The 27,052-nt window shown below is 40.5% G+C and overlaps 1 long non-coding RNA gene across 1 annotated transcript in view; it reads right to left on the minus strand.

Moving 5' to 3' along the window:
* The window catches only part of LOC125632199 (uncharacterized), a 136,148-nt gene extending 117,219 nt beyond the window's left edge, over positions 1-18,929 (minus strand). Inside the window, exons 1-2 of the long non-coding RNA XR_007355224.2 lie at positions 18,858-18,929; positions 6,217-6,331 (exon numbers count right to left, since the gene is read on the minus strand). This is a non-coding gene — a long non-coding RNA (uncharacterized LOC125632199). The remainder of the gene's footprint in view (positions 1-6,216; positions 6,332-18,857) is intronic.
* Positions 18,930-27,052: the final 8,123 nt, after the last annotated feature.

Consider the following 27,052-nt stretch of genomic DNA (forward strand, 5'->3'; position numbering starts at 1 on the left):
CCTTAGTCGTCTCTTTTCAGAGCTGAAAAGTCCCAGTCTTATTAATCTCTCCTTGTACGACAGCCATTCCATACCCCTAATAATTTTTGTTGCCCTTTTCTGAATGTTTTCCAAGTCCAACATATCTTTTTTGAGATGGGCAACCACATCTACATGCAGTATTCAAGATGTGGGTGTACCATGGATTTATATAGAGGCAATATGGTATTTTCTGTCTTCTTATCATCCCTTTCTTAATGATTCCCAACATTCTGTTCGCTTTTTTGACTGCTGCTACACACTGAGTGAACGTTTTCAGAGAACTATCCACAATGACTCCAAGATCTCTCTCTTGAGTGGTAACAACTAATTTAGAGCCCATCTTTTTATATGTGCACTTGGGATTATGTTTTCCAGTGTGCTTTACTTTGCCATTATCAATGTTGAATTTCATCTGCCATTTGGTTGCCCACTCACCCAGTTTTGTGAGATCCTTTTGTAGCTCTTCGCAGTCTGCCTGGGGCTTAACTATCTTGAGTAGATTTGTATTATCTGCAAATTTTGCCACCTCACTGTTTACCCCTTTCTCTAGATCATTTATGAGTATGTTAAATAGGACTGGTCCCAGTACAGACCCCTTGGGGGACACTACTATTTACCTCTCTCCATTCTGAAAACTGACCATTTATTCCTACCCTTTGTTCCCTAACTTTTAACCAGTTATCAATCCGTGAGAGAACCTTCTCTCTTATCCCATGACTGGTTACTTTGCTTAAGAGCCTTTGGTGAGGGACCTTGTCAAAGGTTTTTTGAAAATCTAAATACACTATATCCTCTAAATACACTATATCCACTGGATCCCCCTTGTCACATGCTTGTTGACCCCCTCGAAGAATTCTAGTAGATTGGTGAGGCATGATTTCCCTTTACAAAAACCATGTTGACTATTCCCCAATAAATTATGTTCATCTATGTGTCTGACAATTTTGTTCTTTACTATAGTTTCAACCAGTTTGCCCGGTACTGAAGTCAGGTTTACTGGCCTGTAATTGCCGGGGTCTCCTCTGGAAACCTTTTTAAAAATTGGCGTCACATTAGCTATCCTCCAGTCGTTTGGTACAGAAGCTGATTTAAATGATAGATTATAGACAACAATTAGTAGTCCTGCAATTTCATATTTGAGTTCCTTCAGAACTCTTGGGTGAATGCCATCTGGTCCTGGTGACTTATTACTGTTTAGTTTATCAGTTTAAACGTTAATGAAAGAATTAAAGGTCCACCACAGAGCCCTATCTGGGTTTTTTCCTAACCCTTAGTCTAAATAAATGTCAACAGAATGGGTTTCCTTCAGATAAGCCTAGTAAAGAAATCAAGATGGCGCTTTCAAGAAGGACACCCTCCTCCAACCCCCCAAAAACACAAGGATAAAACACAGTCTTTGACTCATGGCTTCAACCTAGCATAAATTCAGTGGGTAACAAAGTGGTCAGCTACACAGTTTTTCCTCAGTATCTCTGATATGGTTCTTTGTCCCAGGAGACTCCCAACCTTTTACTCTATCAGGTGAGAAAATTTCTTCTCCCTTATTGAGGACCACCTATTTCTGCCTGCTTTGTCTTAATCAGCACCATCTGGGAACTCTCCCTCCTAAATGGCACTGTATACAGTTTCTCCGGGATAAGACATGTCCTTTCTACCTACTTTACCCACTGCAGATTTTTAACCCCTTCCCTACCTGCTTTAATGCAAGTCCCACAGAGTACGATGAATTCCAGTTGCATGGGAGGACGACACTACCTCAAACAATGCTTGTCATTTTTCAGAAGAGTCTTTGTATCCTTTTAAATCTTAGGTCATCTCTATAGTAGTGCCAAAATCTTTTACAAAAACAAACCCCATTTAGACATACTTTACTAAATCTGAACATAGAACAGTTCCTTTAAAGTTATTATTCCTTCACTGGAACTAAGAGCAGCATCCAGGGACCTCAATGTACAATTCTTGAAGGATCAAAAAGGAATGATAAATCTCTCCATTTACTCACTGTTGGAACTTAGTCCAAGAGAAACAATCACTGGTTGAAATTCTGTAGTCTGTGTTTTGCAGGAGGCAAACTATACAACCCTAATGGACTCTTCTGTCCTTAAAATCTATGAAAAAATATGGCACAGGTCTGCAATCCCAGATAAAAGTGATGCATAACAGTTGTCTTGTACTGGGAATCTATGCTCAGAAGCCTGCCAGACCAACAGATATTTTTAACAGTAGCTTTGGATTAAAAAAAATTAAGTACAGCAGGAAAGAAATTTACACATTTACATCACATTGTTTTTAAAGCCCAGGTCTACGATCTAATTGTTGCTACGAACGTTGATGGTGTTTCCAGGGCATTTTTGAGTAACTGGTGACTCAATTACTAAACTTTCTAATCTTTTTATTAATATACATTAAAATACATGAGAGAATTATACCTAAAACTCCCATTAACGCTAACTACAGCTTATTTATTAGAGGTATTTATATGGCATCCGTCAACACGGTAGCTGGGTGCACTGTACCTGCCTTAGAGTGAAGCATAAAACAATTTCCATGCCCAGGGAGCTAATACCCTGTACTACCCATGTAAATCCCCTGCACGGTGATGGCACAAAATTTCCTTTTTGCTTCCTATGTGTCTTCAGTATGTTTACTACAGATAAATTCCATAGGACTGTCTAATGTTATGGAAAAACTCCAGTGTCCAGATCTATCAAACAGTATGTGAATCAATATTTATTTTTTAAAAAGAGAAATTTTAATCTGTTATATTTACAGGCCAATACAGAATTCGACAGGAAGTTTTTGGCAGAAAGACCAAGCAGCATCTTTTCTTCCCACTGGGTTCTGAGGGGCAGGAGACTGCACTGCTGGCTTAAGGAAGGGTTCCTCATAACTTGTTGGGTTGTCTGAGCGGTTTAAAAGGTAACAGGTATAGGCTAATGAATTACCAGAAACTTATCAGTATATATTTTATTTTAGAATATCTCTCTCCATAGCACTTTGGATACCACAGAGGCAAATTTAAAATGATATAAGGCACAACTATCATAAATACAAAGGCAAAACTAATAAAATAACAGGGGAAAATATCCAGAACAAAACACCACAGGATCATAAAATAAAATCAAGGCCTGTGTGCTTAGGTGGAGGAGTGAAAAACCCTGCACAAGGGGCAGCATTAAGTTAAAAAACACCTCTGTATTTCCTTTGATTTCTGAAAATGGGAAAAGATGCTCTGAGGCAGCTGCTCAGGTGTAGTGAGATCCAAACCCCTTCGAGTTCTGTTATTATTCTTTAGCATACTGGGTTGTTGCACTGGGCGATGGTCGAATAGCATAATACCATCTTGAAAGTCACCCGAATGTAACTTTAACTGGATCTTGGAAGGTAACTGTGAATGGTTATTGATTTATTTACTCTGCTGAGAACCATTTCAGAGAAAGGATGTACCACTGATGTCATCTTGAGATGCCAGACATTTCTGTGGGTTTCCTTTCTAGCTTACCTCCCTACCTTTCCCTGCCATCCTGTGTGAACTCAAGCCTATGGCAAGGACCAATTTGAATGAAATTTTAATACTTGATGTACACGGCATTCAAAAATCACAGTCAGGTCTCCCAGAATCATGGGGCTTTTTTGAATGTTTTAAATTTTAAGACAATTACATTTGGGTTCTTTTTATTTACCTTTGTTATTTGAATCTCTAGGTACAAGCAGGAAACATTTTGATTTTTTTTTTTTTGCAACCATGATGGCTAGAAACTTATTTTAAAAAATGAAAGCTGAGATTCTTGCTTATTTACATGACTCCTGGAGCTGTAGCTTCAGGAAAAACATCAAATATCACAAGACTCGCAATAAAAATCTGATGCAGTCAGAAGAGGAAATAATCTTCTCACACTATAGAATTAGCTACCGTGTTATTTCTGTTTCTTTTCATTCTGATTTCACAAATCCTAAAACCCATCACTTGAGTACCAGGAGTTGAGCACACATGCTAATATGCAGCTTTGGAATACAAAGTTGGGATACAAACAACATAAGACACCTCCAAACTTTTCTTCAAAATGTTCACTCAGCTTTAAAACTATTTCCAGGAATTAGAAATAAAAACCTCAGTTCACAGAACCAAATCCAGTGTTGCAGGGAAACAGCTCAGTGGGGCTGCAGTGGTAAAACCATCTTAAGCTTCTCAAGCCACAATGAAGGACTGCAGTTCTTTTATTGAACCAAAAGCATTTAAGTCAAAAATACAGCTATGCAAAAAGCAGCTGATGCAGCCACTTAAACTGAATAGTGTAGGTGAAGAGCTGATGGGCTCTGGTGGCCGAAGGTGAGGATAATATGTAGATTAGAAATGACCACTCTGCACCAGAGCAATCAATGACACCTCAAAATTACATACTCAGAATGTGACAGCAACCATTTCATATGCAAAACAATGCATTAGAACCCAGATAGCATCTTCCTTTTTCTAGACAGTTTTCTAAAAGATTCTGCCTGAAATACTGTGGCTTCTCTTTCCCTCCCTACTATAACTAAGTTTCAACAGCCCAAGAAGTCTGAATTTAAAGAAAAATAAACTCCCAAGAGGCAAGTCCAATTACAGGCTCTGGGTTTTTCTTCTGTTTTTAAGGAATAAAAAACCCAACATCAACCTGGAAATAGAGATTTAGCTATGTATGACTGTTGATGTATAAACAAATGTATTATGTAGATGTATGATTGTTGATGTATAAACAAATAAAATTCAATTAGGGAAAGATTTCTTCCCTTCCTGTATAGTATACATATTATAACCATTCCTGGGTTTGTTCTATGGCATGCAAAAATAAATTGATTATTGGTTCAGAATTCCCTCTTCCCCTCTGGAAATGCTTAAGGCCCTCTGAGAGCAGGTCTAATCTGGTTTTGCTGTGCAGGTTAAGGGGAGCCAGGACATGGGAAAGTCTTGCTTGGGTGTTAAGAGTGGCGGAGGTGGGGCTGCTCCTTCCCCAGGCAGGAGGCCGGCTAAGACCACAGATAGGTTGGCTCAGTGCAGATAGTTCCCATTCCACATTGCAGGCTGAAGGAAGGATTCCTTTCCCTTTCCCTTACCCTTACAGTAGGGAGTTTCTCTGATTGCACTTTTATGAGAGGTTTTTGCCTGTAAAGAATCAGTCATCTCTGAAGGTCAAATATGGCGACATTAGGTCCATTATAGCAGAAGTCCGCAAGAAGTCTGGGAGACCCCCAAAAGGGTTACCAGAAAGTATAAGGGGGCCACGACCTCCTTGCCAGATGGGGAAAGATTGAGAGCCACTGCATTACAGAGACGCTTGGCCGCACCAGCGTGAGGCCTCCTTTCCGCAGGGGCAGAATAAAGCTCTTGTGGGAATGACAATGAGTTGCAATTAAATGAAGTCATTATCACATCACTTGATAGCTTTTTCTAACCATGCTGTAAGAATGATTTTAAACAGCGAAGAAAAATAAATAAATCCACTTTTGTAGTTTATCTTCATACACTGCATTTATTTCCTGAAATGCTATAAGTGCACATAGAGTGCAGGAACCATCTAAAGCCAGCGAGGTGCTACTGCATTCAGCCCTTCTGCTGGCATGTATCTTGCACATATTGTATGTTTTTAAAAATATTGGGTGAATTTAGTATACATATTAATAAGATAATAAACACTAGCTAGAGCCAGACATAGTGCAAACTGATGCTGTGCAAATTTCCAACACACAGCCCTGCCAATGCATCTCAAGGCCAAGCGACAGTGCCTCTCAACTGCTCATCTCCCTCCCCTACTTTTCTAGGTCAGGATCCCTTCCAGTTGAAGCCCACCAAGTGTAGCAAATTTGTGATGTCCCAGTGTGAGAAGGTAAGATATAGAGAATGACAAAAAAACAAACCCAACCAACCAACCAAAACCAAACCAACCCCAACCCCACACTAAGGCTCCAATTCTGTACTAAGAACTAACTGCAAAAGTGTCACCCAGCAACCATTTGGAACCATAATGAAGTCAATGGGGATCTGCTCGCATGGTTTTCATTGCAGCATCAGGACCTCATTTTCATCTACCATCCTATAAATTAAAGACTCTGGGCTTTTATCACAATATAAAAATACTATAAATGCAAAGGCAACATGGCCCAATTGTTACGAAAGTGAAGCTGGAGCAAAATAAAATGGAAAAACCAGTTACTTACCTAACAGTAACAGTAGTTCTTCAAGATGCGCTGTCCACAGATTCCACTCTTGGTGCACATGAGCCCTATGCACTCATTGGAGACTTTTGGCCAGCAGCATCTGTTGGGGCCGCACCTGTGTCAACACAGAATCCAGGTTATACAGAGCTCTGTAGTAGCAGGGAAGGAGCAAGTTGTGGTGTACCAAACCCTACAAAAATATAACAACTGGTCCCAACCAGAGGGGCTATAAGAGGGAGGTCCAACGGAGACTGAATGCCACTTTGAACTCAGGAGTCAAATTTGGTGCCTTGAAGATGATAAGGGCTGGTTAGAGCAGTGGTTCTCAAAGCCTGTCCGCTGCTTGTTCAGGGAAACCCCTTGGTGGGCCGGACTGGTTTGTTTACCTGCCGTGTCCGCACGTTCGGCTGATCGCAGCTCCCACTGGCCGCGGTTCGCTGCTCCAGGCCAATGGGGGCTGTGGGAAGGGCGGCCAGCATTTCCCTTGGCCTGTGCCGCTTCCCACAGCCCCCATTGCCTGGAGTGGCGAACCGTGGCCAGTGGGAGCCGCGATCGGCCGAACCTGCGGACGCGGCAGGTAAACAAACCGGTCCAGCCCACCAGGGGCTTTCCCTGAACAAGCAGCGGACCGGCTTTGAGAACCACTGGGTTAGAGGATATCGTAGTGGAGGCAGATGGTTTGAAATTTTGGGTGTTTTCTGGGTAGTTCAGGCTGTCTATTCTGTGTGGAATGTGGCTGCAGTGGAGTCTAAAATGGTTTCTTTCTGGTGCAGGAGTGCAGACTCCTAAAAACCTCTGAGGCGCTTAAAAATCCTTTAGGGAATGTAAAGCCTCATCGATCTTTATATTAAAAAGTTTGCATTGTCCAAATGGAAGACCTGCAACTGTAACCTTTTTAGGGATTCATGAGGTTTGAAGCCAAATGGATCCCCTCAAGGCAACTGACGGATCTGGATGCCGTGACTGCAGTGTCAAAGGCCGCTTGCAGGGGTGTAAGCACTACAAGTTGTTCCTCCATGATCAAAGCCTCAAACTGATTCTTTGCTGGCTTGAAGAATTTTATCTCCTGACAGCCAATCTTACACAGCCACAAATGAGTATGCACATGCAATGGAGAGAAAAAAATTTCCAGAAGGAAACGTTTCACTTTCAAAGGGTTATATTAAAGCTGTGTAAAATGTACATAAGAAAACCATATAAAACTCAGCTGATTTAGGGTTTCATTACAAACTTGACACACAGACTAGGTTAACATTTTTGTGTTTTGTGTCAAAACCAAGCACACTTAAACTTTAAGCAGTTTCAATGTGAAACCAGAATTTGCTTTGAGATTCAGCTGAATGTGACACTCAAAACTCAAGGGACATAGGGAATGATGAACCGACATTGATCAGAAGAGAACGCAATATTTTCCTGAACCTTTGCAAAATTAAGCCTCTACATTTTCCACAATGCTAGTCATTACAGTGAGTGAAAAAAATCTCCAAATGTGCGCAAAGTACTAGGATGGCAATGTTTCTAAACCTCACTTCTTGTAATCTCTCTCTTTAGGTTTTCTTACTCTGGGATACTTTGTTTCCCCCCATGCCTCTTGCTTCAGCCAAAGTGTGGTTGTGATATGCATAGGGAATAGAGATGCAGGCCTTGCCATGTCTTGCTGCATTAACAGACATCCTAGGGATTAGAACATATTATTGCCAAGCAACACAGTGATGTCACCATTACACTGAATTCAGGGACATGCATTCCCCTCTACCTCTCTGCTTAAAGGAACAGTCCAGATTGCAATTTCTCCTCCTGCTCTCTAGTATTGCTTTTGTTTTCAAGCTTTACTTCAATATGATCCTTGCTATAGAAATAGCAAAGAAAAAAATCAAATGACCAAATAGTTTGAGTGTGAAATGTAAAGAATATAAAGAATGCTTTGAGACACTTCTCGTCAATAAAGGAGTAGAAGTTGGAAAAGTGAAAGTTTTTACCCTTTTCAGTTGATTAACTTGGTGCAATCACCCACTGTATTTGGACTCAGCACATTACCTGGCTTCTGAGCTTTAGCACAGTTTGGTTTGTATTTCCACAGCAGGTTCCCCCCAGAGCTCTGCTCCTGCTACTTCCTCCATAAAAATGGCATCAGATGACATCTGGCTACACCCAAAGTGCCTTTTCTGCCATGACGTTCAGCAGTGGAATAATCTGCCGGACGCATCGTGTTTATTCAACATGCGCCTTTGCTAGGACAAGAGATTTTCTTCTTGCTGCTTTGTATTTATTTCAGGGGTGTGAAACAGAAATCTGCCTATGCCTGTTCTGTTTTCCTGCTGTTAACAGGCTGCTCAATAATTCAGTTCTCGCTCCCTAAAGGAAATTCAGCTGGCCTGCTACTTGCACAAGCCATTTAATGGTGTGCAGCAATGAAGCTTAAAGTGCCCCAGAATTCCAGGGCCTCTTTGGCGCTGACTCTTTTGTATTCCAATGGCCAGCAGCAGCTCCTTAACTCTTCCGCAGTCAAAGCTCATTATCATTTTTATATAATTAAACAGCACTGTTCATTCTCCTCATTAGATTATCACAGCAAATTGATGGTTATTTGAAAGAACAGTCACAATAGGAGACAAATCACTGGCAACAGATAAAACAAAAGGATGCACACAAAGCTCTTTAATTAAACTCCATGAAGGGATATGAATGCTAGTAGAGATTTTAGTTACCCTGCTGAGCCTCTGTCTGATTAGCTACAATGCATCTGCTTGGTTTCCTAGTCTCCATCTGTACTGCTAAAGAGAAATTTATTCTGGCTATATCAGTTCAGAACAAGATGACTCAAAGATGTCAGTTGCCGATAGTTTAATGGTTACATATGTTGAGAGAGTGTTTCTAAATAATCCTTGCTGTGTTGACATGAAGAATCATCCTCTTTACATATACACTGCATTAAACACATACATATACGTACAAGTAACAATGGGGAAGCTGTATTAAACCCACAAGTAACCAGGACATTTAGAGAGAAAGGAGTCTCTCTCCATTCTTAAGACTCTTTGCAACAGATAATCATTTCTGGCACACGCTGCTCCCTGAAATATCTAGGCACACAACCTGAGGTCTGCAGTATGGACAAAGAGAAAAGTCTACACTAATGATTGTAAGGTAATTCGTTGGAAGTCAGGCTGTTACTGAAGTTCGATTTTCCTTTTTTAAAAAACCCAACAATCCAGAAACAAATGTGTCATGGAGTTTTTGTATGAGGAAGGTCATAAGGGATCTCTTAAAATTATATTGGTCTTTAATCCACACGTAATTGACAGTGTATTTCTCAGAGACCAACAGTGTTGCATAGCATCAGTGCTTATTACTACTTGGAACCCTTAACAAGTAGATTATTAGCAGTGTAAATACTGTTGCCTCCTCAGCCCACTGAGACAATGAGAAATGTGTGAATTTGCCATAATCCATGAACCACTGACATATTAAGATCCATTATGACCTAATGTCCAATTAAAATCTGTGCATTAAAATTTGGCAGCCTGTATAAAACACATATTATAGTGCAAATGCAGAACCATCAAAATACTTTGCAAAAAAAAGAACAAAAACAGATCATAGAACCATAGAAGATTAGGGTTGGAAGAGACCTCAGGAGGTCATCTAGTCCAACTGTTATACTTATAAGAAGCACACAGGATCTTTACAGAGGAGAAGGCAGCACACCACATTTATTGAGAATACAACAGTTAGCATATGCTTTTCAATCACACACATCCACGCACACCATGCACACAGTCCTGCCAGTCAATGTTTATAGTTACCAGTCCAGAGTCTGGATCAATCTAATGGCCAGCCAGATTGGTTGCAGAGGGGAGCAGGGCTCTGTCTGTCGCGATCCGATGCTCCTGGAGTGTAGCAAGACGAACGCAAAGTCCCATGGCCAAGCATCCTGTTCTTATAGTCTTTTTTCTCTGTTGAAGTCTATGGATTTTGCTGTGTCAGTTTGTGACCAGTTACTTCTTAATTGGTGTATCTCTTGATGTAAACATTTCAGTACACCTCCGAGAGGGTCACCCTGTCCTGGTTCCGATTTAATTAACTGTCCTGTCTTTAGGGGTGCCAGCCTTCACCTCAGGGTCATCAATCTGCCCTTCCTTCATTATGGATGCGCGTTGATGATTCTCTGGTGTCATTAAGTCTCTTCACTCCTTCGTCCTTGACCATCTGGCTATAACAATGGCCTTCACACCTTATCTTTTCATGATACAATACAAGATCCTGTCTCTTACTTACTAAACCTTAAAACAAAGAAATGTATATTTAACTAGAGTGCCTAATTTGTAATACATATAGGAAACCATAGTAGACATTATAACTTATCCTAAAACAAAAGGGTGACCATAATCAGTTTTAAGGATTGTTCTGGTCTGTCCCTGCCTTAACATCAGTACAGACACTGGCAGTCTGTCAGATGCATTCCTACCAATGTCCCAGAGGGTCATTCCTTTCTGCTATTCAAAAAGGGTAGCTGGTAAAATGAAATCAAGACATACATTAGTAACTCTATTCTTATAGTAAAATTATAAAATCCTGCTCCTACACAACCCCCTGCTCAAAGCAGGACCAACCCCAACTAAATCATCCCAGCCAGGGCTTTGTCAAGCTGGGCCTTAAAAACCTCTAACGATGGAGATTCCACCACCTCCCTAGGAAAACCATTCCAGTGCTTCACCACCCTCCTAGTGAAATAATTTTTCCTAATATCCAACCTAGGACCGCCCCCCCCACTGCAACTTCTCGCTGAGAACAGCCGAGCTGCATCCTCTTTGAAACCCCCCTTCAGGTAGTTGAAGGCAGCTATCAAATCCCCCCCCCCTTTCTCTTCTGATGTTGTATGTGCTAGTTAGTATATATTGTGACGGGGCAAGGCCAGATGGCTATAGTAAAGTAGTGGGGAACAGGTATGTTAGCCCCAGGCTAAACAAATCCCTGGTACCATGGTAACCACATGGTGGTTGCGCCAGGTTAATCAAGACACCTGGGGCCAATTAAGATCCTTCTAGAAAGCAGTGGGGATAGCTAGGTTGATTGGGACACCTGAAGCCAATAAGGACTGGCTGGAACTAGTTAAAAGCCTCCCAGTTAGTCAGTGAGGCATGTGTGTCAGGAGCTGTAGGAGGAAGCTGTGCTGTTGGAGGAACTAAGCAGTACAAATCCATATCTGGTGCAAGGAAGGAGGCCCTGAGGTAATGGTGAAGGAGATATTGAGTGAGGGCTGCTGTGGGGAAGTGGCCCAGGGAATTATACACGTCCTATTTCCAAAAAGTCAGGTACCGTAACTGCTACTATTAGGGTTCCTGGGCTAGAGCCCAGAGTAGAGGGTGGGCCCGCGCTCCTCCTTCCTTCCCCGATTAATCACTGAGACTGGGAGACAACAGAGACTGTGTGAGGGAGGGTTGCTTCTCCTCACCTCACTTGCTGGCTTATGATGAAAATGGTCAGTAAGCTGTGACCCTTGCCTCTAGAGAGAGAAGGGTTACGTGGAGGGTCACAGTGAGCCTCTGAGGATAGCGAAATCCGCCAGGAAACACAGGACCCACAGAGACAAGGACAGAGCTTTGTCACAGTATGTATAGAGTTCCTTTTTCTCACCTTCTCAGGACCTTGGGTGGGTGAAAGTGAAGTCTTCCTCATATCTTATGGGGCCCTGAAAATATCCCAATTTCTGTCTACTTAATACCACCAAATTCTCGGACCCTGCTGCCAAAATCCTACTGCATGGGAAGGATCCATCAACACTTTTATTTATTTGTCCAAAGAAGCTTCTGTTGAACGCCCTTTCTTAGGGACTAAGCATACTGGGCATGATTCTCCATTTCCTTGTACCTAATGTTATCATTTACAGCTGGGCAAAGTGGGTGTAAATTGCTACTCATCATTTGGTAGTGTTTTACATTCACTTTGTGCAGGTGTAAATGACCACACAAAGTACAAGACCGTGAAAAATCAGGCCCATTGTCTCTGCAGTACTCCCTAGCCCTCTGTTATCCCATTCAGCACTCTAAAGGCCAAGACCAGATTTTTTTAAATTTTGATTTAAATAATAATTTAAAAGACATCTATTCAAAGCTCTAGGTGCCCTAACACAGCATTAAAAATATAATTAAAATTCAGTAGAATTAAATAATCAATTCAACGGGAACTCAGCCAGCCAGCCACCTACAAAGTCTCCTTCCTCTCCTTTCATTGTCGAGGAGCATATCATGAGCCTTCTCCAAAACCTAGCTGAAGAAGGATCTCCAGCAGGGCAATGAACAGCACTATCAGCAGACCATCAGATGGAGCTCATGCTATTAATTTAGAGGAATATAACCAATAACTTAATTTGCCAATGACCTTAGCAATTTTACTGCAAATCCTTAGGTGTTTCTGCATTTGACTGAGTCTGGCTACAAAGGAAACTATTTAGAGATGACAGTTTTACATACTGGTAAAGTTACTGAGATCTAATGATCCAGAACTAGCCACACATTACAGGAATGTAATCTAGTTATTACAAACAATGAGAGGGGAAAAGCCTCTCCCCAAACATATAAAAAGTACATAGATGTGATATTTTTAAACCTAGTTTCTATCTCAATCTCTCCAAGTTTTGTGATGTTTCTTTGGGGCACTTGGCTTCTTTTTCCTACCTCTTACTCTAGCCACGTTGTAGTGTCTGGAGAACAGTGAGTAGGCCCTGACATGTCTCACTGTATGACTGTAATTACTAGGGAGTTCATTATTATTACAATTAATAATTTGTATTAATTGATGCACAATCATTGGGTATTGCGCAATCATTGGGTATTGCCCAATGGCTCCCATGAGGGATCAGAGCTGCATCGTGCTAGACATTGTACAGACAGAAAACGTGAGAGTTCCTCGCCCAAGAAGCTTATTCCTACCATCATTGGAAGGAAGGGAATAAACTCAGCATTACCTCTCCAGTCCATGAGACCATTTTATCATGGTGTGAACTGGCACAATTTGCCCATGTCTTATTTTCTGTTTAAGCTTTCAAATCAAGCCATGCTGCTGAAACAGATAATGAGGTAGGTGAAGGAGTTATAGAACAAGGTCAGACTGGAGGCCAAAGCCTTCATCTCAAAAAAATTTCTTTACCTCTGTTGTGTATTATGCAATCCCTAAACGTTGTGAAACACATCACTTGTCCTGGGGACCGCTCCGATTCTGCGGGCTGCCATTAACAAGAACAGTAAGGTTGACAAACCTTAAAAAGTGGCATTGCAATATTTTAGCCTGAGAGAGTTTTCCAAAAGGAGGTTTGAACTGTGCCAGTGCAATGCAATCAGACGGAAGGAGGTGTCCCTGGTGTATTGGAAGCTTATGTGTCTTTGCAAGAATGAAAGGGGAAAAATGTGATCAGAAAGACTATATGATATGGTTACCTTCTTCCCACTAAAGCATTTTAGGGTTACGAACTTTGGCTAGTTGAAAGACTACCTGAAAAAGCACTTTTTGGACACATGTTCAGTAGATTGCTTCCCCAGAGCAGAGCCACTGGTACTGCTTATAAGTTAGCATGGAAATCCCCAGGTGTAGCGATACTTTTAAACTGCAGTTACAAGGCATTGAGGATGGCTCTCAGAGCTATGGGCTGCTTTTTCCTACAGAAAAGCAAAGTATCTGCCTTGACAACTGCTCTCTAGTTTGAAAACTGATCAGAGACTTTTGTCTGTTAGTCAAAGGGAAAGTAACAGTACAATCACAAAGCTCTAAATTACATCAGTTGAAAAGAAATTGCTCTGCATTAACAGAGAATAGAGTAGGAAAATGTTTCCCTTTCAGAAATCTAATTCTCAGTTGATTATTTATGTGCTGACGTGTATTCTTTCCAAGTAAACAAAGCAATAAGATGCTCTTATGAGCCAAGTGAATCAACAGTAATGGAAGGAAAGTTAGTCTCTTGCATAACGGCTGCCCCTCTAAGATCACACAAAACCACATTTAAAAAGAAATCAGATTGTGGTGGGCTGATCTATGAACCCAACCTCATTAGAATCAATGGGACAGAGTGAATTTTACATTTAAAAAAACCTCTGGGTGCTTACGATGCTCCCAAATATTTCCAAACAAATTAACATACCACATAGCACAGTGCCTCAGCTTCACAACAGGAATATTTAAATCCGTGTGTTCCTAAGAGAGCGATTCAGCAATACAGTTTCAGAATAAAAAGAACACACGCACCTTTGCCTCCTCCAAGAGGTGACAGAGATCCATTTACTACATTGGAATTAAACATACCTGGTCTATCCTATCAATAACATACCCAAATCAACCCTAACACAGAAGCAACTTTTTGCTAGGGAGACACATTAGGGTTCCAGTTTTAAGTCCCAATGATTTGGCAGGCACTAACCAATAGAAATGACAATAAAATATATTTCTATGTGATTTTTTCACTTGAACACAATATGCAAGCTCTTAAGGGTATGTCTACACAGCCAGTGGTAGCCTGTGACACTAAGCCTCAGAGCCCTGGGCTTGTGCTAAAGTGCCAAAAATAGCCGAGTAGACAGTGCTTTTAAATTGTAGCTCTCTCTTTGAGGCCTTGTAAAGCTTTGGCCCCTTTTTCGATATCTGCTTGATCTCCTTTATATCTGCTGACATTGCCAGCTATCCAGAGTTTGGCTGACTGACCCAATTTAAACAAAACCAAATTGAAATGAAGCAGAATATACTTTTTTCCCTTTTTATTTCTTTACCAAATACAAATAAAGCAGCACGTGCAGAAGAAAAGCAAAAAAGAGAGGCAGCTGAGAACTCACAGCCCAATACATTGGTGCTGGGGGGAAGGCTACAGTTGATTTAAGCCACCTTTGCATTCTCAAAAAGGAAAGGAGAACTTGTGGCACCTTAGAGACTAACCAATTTATTTGAGCATGAGCTTTCGTGAGCTACAGCTCACTTCATCGGATGCATACCGTGGAAACTGCAGCAGACATTATATACACACAGAGATCATGAAACAATACCTCCTCCCACCCCACTGTCCTGCTGGTAATAGCTTATCTAAAGTGATCATCAAGTTGGGCCATTTCCAGCACAAATCCAGGTTTTCTCACCCTCCACCCCCCCCCACACACAAACTCACTCTCCTGCTGGTAATAGCCCATCCAAAGTGACAACTCTCTTCATTCTCCCGATCCTGAAAAGGCCATTGAAATAACTTAAACAGCCTTAGGGAACCGCAGAATCCTCCTTGGCCTGCCCTATGGGCTTTAGGACTGCCCATAATCTCCATAGTACACCCTGCCCCTGACATGCCACTCCAGCTTCAGCACACCCTCTACACCAGAGGGTCCTCAAAAGGCAGCTGTATGGCTGTTTTTCTGCAGTTCCTATACTACAAAAATCCTTCCCCAACCAGATATGGGAATCTTAGGACCACTGCAGCCCTGTATGCAGAGTAAAGGGGTTGGAACACAGTGAGGTCCTGGCTTGTTCTAGAGGTGAACGGTAGTTCTGTTTGCAGGTCCATGTAACCATTGTCCTTTCTTCTGTGACTGCCAACAGTGCTAACAAGGTCTGATAGTAGTTTTTGTGGCAAGGATCCTGTCCAATAGAAACAATTGAAGACCACCAAGCTCACACCATGTAAACTGCAGTTTTTAATCTCTACATCTCACCTCCCCACCCTCTTGAAAATTTTAAAATCTGCCAAAAATTGTCAGAGTGAACTAAAGATAATATAAATGTCATTTCCAGTGAAATAATTCCTGAACTGTAGTCCACTTCAAGCACATTTTGCTACAGATGTTTAGGGGACTTTTTTAAACACTTCTTTTGAACAGGTCCTTTTGTCATTTAAAATTGCCCCATGCTGACAAATAAAGTGCATGCTAGGAAAAGAACCAACCATACAATACACTTCCTCTCTAAGGACTAAGCATTCACTTACCACCTAACTCTAAATGCCTGAGGAACTCCAGGGGTGAGGGAAAGGGAAGCAAAGTCTGCTGCTCGTCTGTGCCATTAGACGAGCATGCTTTCTTTGACTGAAACAGAGTGTGTCTAGATAATTGAACTTTAACATTCAAACCATTTGATCCAGCTGCTGCTGTGAATGTGAAGAATCAGAATTTCAAAGCCTCCTGGATTCCCTGAAAGGTAGTATTTTTGAGAAGTATGTGTTTTTCTGATTTTTGCACTGATTTGTAATAAGACTGATAGCTGGTCACTCCACTTTATTCCTCTTAGATGAATCAATAACTTGTGGAGGAAGAGATGAACTGGGCAGCTGGTCAACACAAAAAATTAAGAATTCTGAGTCAAAAGGGGCATTCAGATGCTGATGACTCAACTCTCGTGACATTGTGTGTAACAAAACCAGGAAATAGCACATCTATCCTTTCTTATGACCAAGATTTCAAAGTGAATAGAGCTGGAATAAGCAAAGTCCATTCTCATCACCATCATTCATAAGGTTATAATTGCAGTCCTCCTGGGATGCTGCACATGCTCCACAATAGCTTTCAAACCTCCTTAAGACAACCCTATCATACAATAGCAAATGCTCTTCCACAGGACATTTAGCAGAATTGGAACTGCTAAAAGTCTGGCCCCGAAGGTCCTCGCCACCTTTCACATATAGGTCTCAGACACTTCTAGACTACCACTGTGAATGTGAGAAAGGAGCCACATGCTACAATATCTTTCAGAAGTTTTCCTCTCTAGTGGAGCAAGAACTCAGTGGTTAGTCTGGCTATGACTGCACTTTTGATTTAAATCCTCATCCCACACCTCACAGATGCATCCTTGTATTCTAGTTCAGTTGATATCCCTTTAAGAACAAGACTTTATTGACCAGAAAAAATACAACTGGTTGCAGTGTTGGCTAAATACATACGTAAAGGTACTAAGGTAGCCATTGTCCCATACTTTAAAGAACTTCCCCCTATTTGGTGCCTTATGTTGCAAAACCCATATTCCTCTCTGTGTCAAATGTACTCTAAGGCGAATAAAGCATATGCTAAAGTAGTTAAGTTGCCTCTTGCAGTGCTACTTCTACAATGGGCTCAGGATTTCTCCCCAATAATGGGTTAAGGGCTATGAAATCTATGCATCTGATTCTGATCTAAGGTACTTCAAATAAATCAGGAGTAACCCAATAATATCAGTGGATTTAGACGTAAGCCACTGTAAAATAAATAAATAAAAACAGTGTAAAATCAGAATCAGGCTCACTGTGCATCCTCTAAAATGTAAGAAGTTTGGAAATTTAAAAAAAAGACATCAAATGGCCAGGGAAAGTCTTCAGGAACAGGAACATGTGTTGTTGTGACTCTTCTTCTTCAATTCCTTAATATTATTATAATAAGTGATCAAGCTGTGCCTTGAATAAGAATGCTCTTCTCCTTCTTGCTAGCTGCTGGCTGATTGACTCAGTGACTTGATCACTGTTCCTCCTGCTGTCTCATGCTAATCCTCTGCAGACCATCTTGGCTTTTCCTTATCACTTACACAGAGAAATTTATAGTTAATGGAAGTTAGATGTTGACTTTTATGGCTCATAAAGCCACTAGCAAATATCCAATTTAATACAGTGTACTGACACTAATGATTTAGTTTTCTCTCTTGCTTTGTATCACTACGCTGTGGCGATTGCAGCATTAAAAGTATCGCAGTAGAAAAGGACTATAATGCTTATTAGCAAACTAGAGGTTTTGAAATGCCCCAAGGACTATGGTGACTAGGCACTACATTGTTACACAGGAGACTTTATGGTTTTTGGAACGTCCACAAGGCACTATTTTCTAATAAAAATACTAGGACACTGTTTCCTAGAGTAAATCAGGTCCTTTGGAGAGGTAAGATTTTTGCTTTCTTGGAAGCAGACACTATGATCAGACTCACAAATTTCCCTTAATGACTGTCTTAGAAGACACCTCGTGTTCCATCACACTGTGGGATGTACTGATGGTATGTAGAAACGTGAAAAGTAGTCTGTAGTGGGAAGGAATGCAGCTCTACAGTGAAGGAATGGCACTATGTTACCTAGAAGAGACTGCAAGGAAAAGAAGAACCAACAGGTTTGCAGTGATTAAAAACGTTGTTTGCTGAAATGTCCTAGAGACTGAACAAATTTCTTTGTCACTTTTTGTTCATTAATTTTACCAGCCTTGGAGTCAGAAGTGTAAGTGCTTTGACAAATAGTATGAAAGCCTATTGTAGCCCCCAGTATGAGGTTGTCCAAAATAGGGTAAGTCTGCCTTGGGCCTTTTTACACCACTTTGGGAAAGTGGGCCTGAGGCTCCTCCATGTGCTCAGTGTTGTGTGTCAGTGTGTGTTCACCTCAGACCAGACCCACTCAGGCAAACCACCAGGAACAAGGTTTTAGTCTGGAAAGAAATACAGAACAGGATTACAATCCAGCAGCTTCCCCTCTGCTCGCCTGCCTCCTGCTCCCAGCTTCCCCCAGTGCCGTAACTTCCTGCAGGGAGGGGCGGAGACTTCTTTGTGTAACAGCTCCCTTACCAGCATGTCCTACCTCCCACAATAACTAAACCTCAAACCAAAGAAGCCAGTGTTCTCCTTTTGCACCATTTAGACTCCTCTCTGGCTGCTCTTTAAGCCCTTTTTGGTCCTACCTGTAAAGAAACATGCAACAGGATTACAGTCCAGCAACCTCCTCTCTGCTTGTTTCCTTCAGGCTCCCAGCTTCAGCCACTGCTGAATGGAACTTCCTGCTGGGAGGGGCAGAGGGGACTTCCTGGCAGGAGCCAGGAACTTCTCTCAACATGCTGGAGTTTGTAGTCCACAACTTGTAGTTCCCAGGGCTGCTGCTGTGCTGAAGCACACTAGACCTTGAGGTACACTATGATCATCTGAAGTGTCCTCCACACTAACCACAGCACATATCCCTATATTTCCACCAACCAGAATCCACACTAGAGGGACATTTTTCCTTTCCTTTCAGTCTGGTGGTGTAAAGCACACCAGTGTCACAAAATAATACACTACATCTCAGCTCTAATCTTAGACCCAATTAAGAGCAAATATTTCAGAGGGACCCTCTACAGCTCAGAGGGCCAGGTTCTGAGTATTACAAAAGGGTCTTACCCTCTCAATAGGTCTTGAATACAATGGCTCCACTGAAGTGAAAACTCCCATAGACTTCAGTGGGGCCAGGGTCTCAACCAATGAGTTTTCCTTCACTCCCCTAACACAGGCTTCCTTTTCCAGATTATATGCACAGACAAATAACCTGCCCCCACTCCCCTTTTTAAATCACAAATGCCTTTTATTCCATAGGTGTAAATGGTTAACCCTGGCCAACCACCCACCCATACCTACAACCACCACCAAGGGAGGGAGTAGCCATTATGTTTCATGCTCAGTTGAGCAAAACTAAGCTTTTTCTCATACTCACAGAAAGACTGAGCATTTAAAGCATGCACATTGCAGGCACACCTCTAAATCACCCTTTGGCCATTAGCGTGGAACTTTATTCCGCTACCTAAATCCAGTAAATACGAAAGGCAGATCATTCTCTATACAGTACCATGTTCATACTATACCCACAGGAGAATGGTTATCATTGCTAACTTGGTTCCAAGGAAACAAAGATTTCTGAACAGAATTTTTTTTTACACTTTTCTATTCATGTTGTATGATTTTTGTCTTCATAGAAGAGATTTCTTTTCTTTTCTTTTCTTTTTAATCCATTTAAACTGTCAGGAGAAAAAGAAACCGCAGGACTGAAGATTAAATACTGAGAAAAAAGAAGCATAGATGCAAATGACAGTACAGCATGTCACTGTGTGAGGTATTAGTTTCCTTCTGTGCTGCCAATGTATTTCTTATGTGATGCAGCTGGTAAATAATAGCCTCTTGTACCTTAATATGAGTGTGCTAGATTTTTTTTTTATATTAGCACTCTACATGGGGGGAATTCTAACACCTGGAACTAGTATGTTAATGAAACTACAGCTCTGTGCAAAATTCCAGCTGTTAACGTGAGATCAATCCATATGACCAAAAAAAAAAAAAGGTGTCTGATGCTGCATATGCTGCTGGGTTTTGGTTTTGGGGAGGGGAAGGCATCTGCATCACAACATGGCACTATGCAAACTTACCCTTATCCCCGTCTGCCCTTCTACATGCTATTTAGCTGCTCTGGACTTTTTGGGGGTTTGAGATGTGCATATGAAGTGCCTCCTTTCAAGATGCATGTTGAAGTGAAAAGCTATTCAAGACTTGCAGACATCCTGCTGCTATCAGGAATGGAGAGATGTATTTTCTATTTATACTGCCCTCAACGTGCACAAGATGCTCCAGAGGACAAATTAAAAGCAGTTCCTTAGGTGTTTACAGTTTCATATGAGAGATTGCAAATGAGAGTAACTAACAACTGTGCGGGAGGGCAAGGGATGAGAAAGCACAAGACTGACAGTAACAATATCATTTTTAGATACTTGTATGACTCTCATCATAGTACTACCTGGGCACCTTATACTCTTTGATGTCACAAGTACGGTTGTGAGGTAGGGAAGTACCTATGATTCTGATTTTTCAGATAGGGAACTGAGGCACAGAGAAGCTCAGGCTCTGATCCACAAAGTCACTGTGTGAGAGAAAGTGAGAGAATGCATCACAACACCCAAGTCCCTTGGGGAATTCAGGCCTAAGACCACTCAAGGTCATATAGGACGTCTGTACCAGTGGAGGAAATTCAACCCAGATTTTCCACCTGAACCACAGGACCATTCTTCCTGTCTTATCCTTCCTCTCAAAATAAAATCATCTGGGTACTGAGTTATGGGAAGCATATATCCTAATGGCTCAGTTAAAGGAACTTTTTATGGTGGCTAATTCTCTGTGAGAGACACAGAAGTAGTGAGATTTTAGGAGGATTTGAATGAGGATTGGGGTTGTGGCTTAGTGACTGGGTATTGGGAGGGGATTCTGCATATAGGTGGAAAAAGGCACGGAAATGGGTGTGGAATAGGAAAAGAAGGGTGTGTGAGAGTTGTTTTTGGCACAAGTTTGAGTAGGTCTTTAGCTGAAGCTCAGGCATTTTCATGATTTTTCCAATGGTAAATCATTCACAACAGTAGTACACTGCAACGTGTCCAGAACAAAAGACCCAAAGACACTGCACAGCTTTGCCAGGAGGAGCAGTACATTACAGGCAGGAGTCAGGGACACAGCACTTTCTTTGCGGTTATGTTGCTTCAGTATTGTATGGATACCTTTAAAATTAACATGCAGTAGGTTACAATTTCCCCACTCACCAACCAGAGAGTGAGGCTGGTCCACTTACCCTAAGAAAAAAGGTTTGTTTCACTTGAATGATAAAACACTGGGGCCTGGTCTACACTACAGACATGTATCAGTATAACTATGCCACTGAGATGTGTGAAAAATCCACTCTCTAGAGCGATGTAGTTATACCGCTGCTAACCGCCCCCATGTAGATGCCCAGGAAGGTGGATTAACTACGCCAATTTGAGTCGTGATTAACTACACCAATCAGCGTAGGAGCGTCTTCACTTAAGCGCTACACTGGCGCAGCTGCACCAATGCAGCATTTTAACCTGCCCTAAATCAGAAAGAATGAAATACAATGCTAAAGAAAGACAACAGTTAGCTGGTGTTTAACTAGCCCAGTTTTGCAGCGATCACTGTTGTTTTAACTATCTAACCCAAGGGCTTTTCCTGCCACTATTGAAGTCAATGGAGGCTTTGCAAGTGGGCACTAACTCCCATGAGTCTATTCCTCAGCCCAGACCTGCACTGCAGTTTTATAGGTATTCCCTAGCTTTCCCATAGACTTCTTCTGTCCTGCTCACATCAGTGCCACAGCTTTACAAAAGTTTCCTCACTTTTTCCTATTCTTGAGCACGAAGTATAATTTTAATTTTTAAATTAAAAAGTTAAGTGTTTATTAATGTTTATAAATATAACAAATGCAGTTAAAATAAAACTGTTTAGAACACTTGCAAACTATCCCCTTGTCCCCTGAAATATATCACGTATTCAGAAAAAAATTGTTTTTATATATTATATATATGTAGCAAAACAATACCCATCCTTCCAGGTCCCCAGAACTCTTCCATGTTACTACTTTATCTTTGTCTTAGTCAGTCCCTGAAATAACACTTATCATGACAAGCTATTTTAAAATATAAGCTTAGTATTAACACACATTTTCACAGACATATTTATAGACATCCTGTGTGTGGGCAGAGCAAGCCACCCTCCGTATGTATTCCAATGAACTGGAAGATTGGAGCTTTTAAGCTGTCAGACCTGTGTATGGGTAAGAGAGACTCTATTTTCACTCATATCACAGTGAAAGATTAGCAGCTTGAAATCAGTTTGACAGTTTCAGTTACTCTATTGCATACCACAGGGAATTTTAATTCCAACCTGTGAAATTGTAATTGCTTCTCAAGAAGAACAGAGGGATTCTGGGTAATGGCCATAGCCAAGATCAGTGTCAGAGTTGCCAGTTGCTGCCACTTCAGATATTACTGGCTGTTATTCAAAAATCATTCCAGCTTTCCATATGGGAAGTTGAACTAGGGAGTGAAACTAAATTAACAGAAGCTGTCAGATGTTCAGAAATATGCAGGCAGCGATGTGACAGAGGTGTAGGAACTCTCCTCAAAAGGTACCTTTTCTCTTTCTCGCTTTCTTAAAAATAAGGCTTATGCAAAAAGACAATTTGTGTTTTATGCTCATTGTTAAATGAGGATGTCATCAGTAAAAGAATGCCGTTTAATGGAAGGATTAAATGTCAATCCTGCCCAAACAGCAGGAAAAAAACGTTATCAGGTTGGTGTTTAGAGCAGATTTAACATGCCCTTGCCATTCAAGTTTTGTAGTGTGATAGATTCCTCACTGAAAAGAGTTTGAAGTAGAGAGCACAAAGCTAACACAGTCATCCAAAAACAAGCACAGTTGAGGCTCCTTTTTGTTTGGGGAAAAAAGTAGGGTTGTCAATTAATCGCAGTTAACTCATAATTAATTATGATTAAAAAATTAATCACAGTTTTAATCACACTGTTAAACAATAGAATACCAATTGAAATTTATTAAATATTTTGGATGTTTTTCTACATTTTCATATATACTGTATTCTGTGTTGTAACTGAAATCAAAGACATTATTTTTTATTACAAATATTTGCACTGTAAAAATGATGAACAAAATAAATAGTATTTTTAAATGAACCTCATACAAGTACTGTCCTGAAAGTGAAACTTACAAATGTAGATTTTTTTTGTTAAACATAACTGCACTCAAAAAAAAATGTAAAACTTCAGAGCCTAAAAGTCCACTCAGTCCTACTTTTGTTCAGCCAATCACTAAGACATACAAGTTTGTTTACATTTCCAGGAGATAATGCTGCCCTCTTCTTATTTACAAGTCACCGGAAAGTGAGAATAGGCATTTGCATGGCACTTTTGTAGCCAGCATTGCAAGGTATTTACAGCCCAGCTGTGTTAAACATTTGTATGCCCCTTCATGCTTCAGCCACCATGTCATAGCACATGCTTCCATGCTGATGATGCTCTTTAAAAAAATAATGTGTTAATTAAATTTGTGACTGAACACCTTGGGGGGAGAACTGTATGTCCCCTGCTCTGTTTTACCCACATTCTGCCATATATTTCATTATATCAGTCTTGGATGATGACCCAGCATATGTAATTCATTTCACTATAGATTTCACAACGCAAAGAAGGTACCAATGTGAAATTTCTAAAGATAGCTACAGCACTTGCCCCAGGGTTAAGAATCTGAAGTGCCTTCCAAACTCTGAGAGGGATGAGGTGTGGAGCATGCTTTCAGAAGTCTTGAAAGAGCAACACAATAATGCGGAAACTACAGAACCTGAACCACCAAAAAAGAAAATCAACTTTCTGCCAGTGGAATCTGACTCAGATAAAGAAAATGCATCAGCCCACACTGCTTTGGATTGTTATCAAGCAGAATCCGTCATCAGCATGGACGCATATCCCCTGGAATGGTGGTTGAAGCATGAAGGGACATATGAATCTCTAGTGCATCTGGCATGTAAATATCTTGGGACACCAGCTACAACAGTGTCATGAGAACACCTGTTTTTCACCTTCAGGTGACATTGTAAACAAGAAGCAGGCATTATCTCCCACAAAAGTAAACAAACTTGTTTGTCTGAGCGATTGGCTGAACAAGAAGTAGGACTGAGTGGACTTGCAGGCTCTAAAATTTTACATTGTTTTATTTTGAATGCAGAGTTTTTTGTACATAATTCTATATTTGTAAGTTCAACTTTCATGATAGAGATTGCACTACAGTACTTGTATTAGGTGAATTGTAAAATACTATTTCTTTTGGTTTTTTTTACAGACCAAATACTTGTAATCAAAAGTAAATATAAAGTAAGCATTGTACATTTTGAATTCTGTGTTGTAATTGAAATCAATATATTTCAAAATGTAGAAAACATCCAAAATATATAAATGGTATTCTATTATTAACAGTGAGATTAATTGCACGATTAATTTTTCTAATTGCACAATTAATCGAGATAATTTTTTAATCTCTTGACAGCCCTAAAAAAAAAAAGGGGTTGATTACTAACTAGCCAAAGACATACTTAAGTGGTTACTGTGAATGAATATATGTGTGAGAGAGTGAGGATGCATAGGCTTTAGGGATATCTATCTATATAGATTGATATATAGATATATATATATTTTTTGGCAGTGTGCTTCATGGGGCAAAGGCTACCTTTTATTTCTGTGTTTCTACAACATCTAGGACAGCAAAAGAGGATCCTGATCTATGACTGGGGTTCCTAGATACTATGGTGATACAAATTCAGAGTAGACTCAATGTATCAGATTTCTCAAGCACTGTGATGGTGCATAGAGGGATGCTCTTTTGTTTAACTAGGTCTCAAACCATAATGATGCTGTACAATTTAAAAATTAACACCTTGAATGGCACTCAGAAGCAGCTGGGAAGCCACTGGGAGCACATAACAGATATAACGTACTCACACTGACCTGCTCCATAAAATAGAGTTGCACTAGTTGAAGTTTATCATTAATCTACAATGGTAGCCTCAAGTAGCAAACAGTTGGGATTCAGTTTGTGTTTTGCCTGAAAGCCCAGTTGAGTTCTTATTTGATTAGAATTGGTTTATCTATCCTTGATCTATACCCAAAGTTTACCAGCCACAAATCAGGCAAATAAAGAATGTTCTATAATAGAATGTGTAAGAGAAACCCCTCAAAGTCAAAAGGAAGATGGAAACATACTGATTATTTAAGGACTTCCAAATAACTTTGGAAGACTTGATTTGAGAACCACAGTATATGCAGCCATCTTCTCCTACCTTCTGCTGAGATGCATTTCTTTTTGCAAAAATTCTGAGATTATAAAAAGTTGTTGATGAAATTCTGGCTGCAACTAAGTCAATGGGGCCAGGAATCCACCCTGTTAATTTATCCACAAGCATATTAAGGATAAACAGCATTAACTATGGGTATGCATTTTTGGAAATCTGTACAAAGATAACAGTTTATTTACAAGGTACTCTGGTGGAGAGCTGGAGAGAAGATATGGATACAATGGACTCTTAAAAGTGGGTAGAGGGTAGAATTTATTTGTATATCTTATTTCTACAAGATGACATTTTTCCTGATTTATTGATGATAGCAATACTCTTGCAATTTTATTGTGATTCTCATAATATCTGGTGTTTTTCTGCATGCCTCAGCTCCTGGAATCAAGTGTTTCAGTGAGAATTTCAGCTTTCATTTTTTTAAAGTAAGTTTCTAGCCCTCATAGTTGTGGAGAAAAGCCTCAAAAGGTGAACAGAGCTCGTTTCACTGAAACAAAATCTCAAAATCTGCTCAAAATTTCAAGAGGCTCAAGTCTGCAAAACAAATAACAATCCAACTTATAAAAAAACCTCTCACAATTTTAAAGCCCTTGAAATTGGCAATCTTGGATCTTGTTTGTAGTCATTACAAATTCATATTTTCTGAAGATAAGCATGTTTCTTACTGAAAGACTAATGATGGATCTTCCTGTTTAATTATCTGTAACTATTATGAATCCTCACTTTAATTATGTTTCTTTGAAAGGTACACAACATTTTTACTCAAGTTATTATTTATTTGTACTACATTAGTATCTAGGAACTCAACCAGGACTGAGGCCCATGTGCTAGGCACTGTACAAATACATAATCAGAGACTGTCCCTGACCCAAGGAGCTTAAACAAGATAGACAGCTTGGGTGAGGCCACGGAGAAGGGAACTGACTTGAACTAGGTCATGCAGCAGGTTCACTGGCAGAGCTGGGAATGGAGCGGAGACTTCCTGAAAACATCCAGTGCTCTATCCACTAGATAATGCTACCTCCTTGAAAAGAATAGAGTTAAAAAGAACAAACAACAATTTGTGGTGTATGTGAAATGTTATTTCCCCAATAACAAAGTATTCTCACATTACTTATATAAGGCCTGATCTAATGCCCACTGAAGAGAACGGGAAGATTCACATTGATTTAAATGGGCGTTGGGTCAGGCCTATGCTGATCCCACTAAATTTGCCTTTTACAGAAATTCATGAATTTCCCACTCAACAATAACAAACAAAAGTGTTCAAATTATTTCTGTGTAACAGTTCTTTTTTCATATATTTAGAACAAAGTGAGTATGTTCTTTAATGTTCCTAGTTAGGAGGCTGAGCTACTGATGTTTCTTTGTTGTAGGCCAAAAATTACTTCAGACATGGCTGACACACCAGCGGTGACAGATGACAAACTGCAATGGTCG

Source organism: Caretta caretta, chromosome 2, assembly GCF_965140235.1.
Source record: "Caretta caretta isolate rCarCar2 chromosome 2, rCarCar1.hap1, whole genome shotgun sequence".
In the NCBI taxonomy this organism is placed as follows: domain Eukaryota; kingdom Metazoa; phylum Chordata; order Testudines; family Cheloniidae; genus Caretta; species Caretta caretta.